Genomic DNA, 3,708 nt, shown 5'->3' on the forward strand with positions numbered 1-3,708 from the left:
TCATGGCAAGTAGATGGGAAAACAGTGACAGACTTTATTTTCTTGGGCTCCAAAATCATTGCAGATGGTGACTACAGCCATGAACTTAAAAGACACTTATTCCTTGGAAGAAAAGCTATGACCAACCTAGACAGCATATTAAAAAGCAGAGACATTACTTTACCAACATAGATCTGTCTAGTCAAGGCATGGTGTTTCCAGTGGTCATGTATGGATGTGAGAGTTGGACTATAAAGAAGCTGAGCATCCAAGAATTGATGCTTTTGAACTGTGATGTTTGGAGGAGACTCTTAAGAGTCCCTTGGACTGCAAGGAGATCCAATCAGTCCATCCTAAAGGAAATCAGTCCTGAACATTCATTGGAAGGACTGGTGCTGAAGCTGAAACTCCAGTACTTTGGCCACCTGATGTGAAGAACTGACTCATTGGAAAAGACCCTGATGCTGGGAAAGATTGAAGGTGGAGGAGAAGGGGATGACAGAGGATGAGATGGTTGGATGGCATCATCAACTCAATGGACATGAGTTTGAGCAAGCTCTGGGAGTTGGTGATGAATAGGGAAGCCTGCATGCTGCCATAAAGATTCGGACATGACTGAGTGACTGAACTGAACTGAGATAGGTAGGATTTCCGGGATTCGACACCTGAGTCTCATGTACGCACAAGAGGGGAACAGGCAGAGACAGTCAAAGAAGGAGATGTGAAGATGGATGAAGAGGTGTGGAGTTATATAACTGATGGCCTTAAAGTTGGAAGGAGGCTACAGAGCAGTGAATGCAGATGACTTCCAGAAGCTGGAAAAGGCAAGAAATGGACGATTCAGAAGGCATGCAGTTCTGCTGACATCTTGATTTTAGCCCTGATTTTGAGCTTCTGATCTCTAGAATGGAAAGATTAAGGGGATAAAACTGTTACTTTAAGCCACTAAGTTTGTGGTAGTTCATAACAGGAACAATAGGGGATTAATATAAAGTACATACACCAGTTTCATATCACTAATAAGTGAGGGATCGTGAATCAAGCCTTGATCCTCTCTTGACTCCCCAGTTCATACTTAAACCAGTGCAGTACCAGTGTGACTTGTGTACAAATGAAGGAAGAATAAATCTATACTAGTTTCAATGAGAGATTTATTCTAAAAGTCTGAAATACTTGAAAAACAACAACCAAAAAGATGTGTCATGGTCTGTTGAGCCTCTTCTTTGAATCAGGCACTGACAACGGCAGGTGGGAGAGTTATAAAGATTAAAACAACAAAAAGTCCCAGGACTATGATCTAGTTTGTCATTTCCATGATCCGTCTTCAGCCCTATCTGTGGTTTGTTTGTTTTATGTCATAGCTTTTATCAGATTTTCTGTGAATGCCTTACTGACAAATCCTTCTCGATGTTGCAGTATGTATCAGTATTTCATTTCCTTTTGTTAGTGAATAATATTACATTATAGGTATACTTGTATTGTTCATTCATCAGCTTATGAACATTTGGGTTATTTCTGGGTTTTGGCCTTCATGTATGAGATTTTGTGCATCTGTTATTATTTTAAGCAGTAAAAATTTGTTTAGATTTATCCATGTATTTTCTAGTTGTGTACTTATTCATTCTGTGTTGGATCTCAGACTTTGAATCTGGCTTCACTTTTCTTTCTGCTTGAAACACCTTGTTTTGAGTTTTCTGTAAAGAGATTCAGCTAATGGCAAAAATCACTGTTTTTATTTACCTGAAAATATCTTTATTTCACTTTGTTTTTTACAAAATTGTTTATTTATTTGGCTGTGCCAGGCCTTAGTTTCAGTGCTCGGCATATTTAGTTGCAGCATGTGAACTCTTAGTTGCAGCACATGGAATCTATTTCCCTGACCAGGAATCGAACACAGGCCCCCTGCATTGGGAGCTCAGAGTCTTAGCCACTGGATCACCAGGGAAGTCACTCACTTTCATTTTTAAAAGGTATTCTAAGGTATAAAAATCCTAGGTGGACTATCTTCTTTTGGTACATGAAAGATAGTGTCAGGGGAGTGTGTAATTTCCTTGGTTTTGTGTTACCACAACAAAAATTTGAAACGGTGGACCAGTTACAGCTAGGTTCCAGCTCACTTTTATTAAGCAAAGGATAGTACACCCTCGAAGCATGAGGGCGGCCAGTCCCAAAGGAGAGCCCTCAATCCATCTTGGCTTCCCCTTTTTTATACATTTGTCTCCTCCCCTCCTCAGCCTGCCCTATGTAAATTGGGCTAGCCAGGAGAGCTGTTTGTTTCACCTGAGGTTCTCACTCCAGTCCTTGGATTTTCTTTTGTTCCATTTTTATGGGCTTTTTCCTTTCTTTATCTTTTAGCCAACGCCAATTTGGACTCCTTTTTCTTATTGTAACTACCTAACATTAGCATTCCATCAACTTTTAGTCTCCACTTTTGCTGATGATATCAGTAATAACTCCTTTGAGGTTAACCCATATATGAATTTCTCTGTCTTCCTTTACATTTATTCTATGGTTTTGGTGTAGTTATCCCAGTTTGGCATTTTATTTATTTTTTGCTGTTCTGGGTCTTTGTTGCTGCATGGGCTTTTCTCTAGCTGTGGGAAGGAGGGGTTACTCTCTAGTTGCAGTGGCTTCCCTTGCTGCTGAGCACACACTCCAGGGTGCAGGGGTTCAGTAGCTATGATTCATGCGCTCAGTAGTGGCCCCCAGGCTCTAGAGCACAGGTTCAATAGTTGTGGCTCATGGGCTTAGTTGCTCCATGGCATGTGGAATCTTCCCAGATTGGGGATCAAACCTGTGTCTCCTGCATTGGCAGGCGGATTCTTTACCACTGAGCTACTAGGGAAGCCCCCGCCCCCAATTTTGTGTTTGAAATCTATTTTTGTGCAGTCCTTGAGATTCATTCTTAAATCAAAAGATCACTGTATTTCTTCATTTTGGGGGAATTATCAGCCATTACCTTGTTGATGTTATTTCTTTTCCATTCTCTCTACTCTTCTTCTGGGACTCCTTACACCTATATTCTACCTTCTTTCTCCATTCTGTCTGTCTCTTAAGTTTCCTTCTGTGTTTCCCATTATTTTCTCCCTAAATCACATTCTGGATAATTTCTTCTGCTCTGTCTTCCAGTTCATTAAGTCTCTTAGTATGTTATACACAGTTCATAGCTACAGAATTTTTATTTGAAATTACTGCAATTATTTTAAAATTTTTATTTGTTCTTTTTCACTTACTTTAGTTCACTCTTTATACTTTCTCCTAAAGTTACCTTTAGGCTCCTTTCTAAAATTTTTGGTAACTGTATAAAACATTGCTTTCCTAGTATTAATAGTTCCCATATCTGAGGTCTTTCTGTTGTTTTGCTTATTTTCTTTTACGGTGGTTTATTTTCTTGTTTACTTTGTTTTCATCATGCGCCACTCATTGTTCTCAGGTTATTTTTAGGGAAATTTTGAGGTCTTGGATGGAAGTGACTTCCTCCATCCAGAAATTACTTGCCTTCTTGACAGTTGCCTTTAGACATGTGTTAACTTGGGGTCACTTTAAACTTAATTTACAGCTTCAGGTGTTTGGGTCACTCAATGGAAGAAAATTTGGGCTCCAGATATTTGTAAGTGTTAGTTTAATTATGCGATTAAATTTGTCCTTAAGGTGTAGCTTTGTAAGGAGCCAGTTTGGCGTGAAGAACATGTCTTTAGATTTTGTACCTCAGGCAGGATCAGATTTTGC

Source organism: Oryx dammah, unplaced genomic scaffold, assembly GCF_014754425.2.
Source record: "Oryx dammah isolate SB20612 unplaced genomic scaffold, SCBI_Odam_1.1 HiC_scaffold_18, whole genome shotgun sequence".
Lineage (NCBI taxonomy): Eukaryota > Metazoa > Chordata > Mammalia > Artiodactyla > Bovidae > Oryx > Oryx dammah.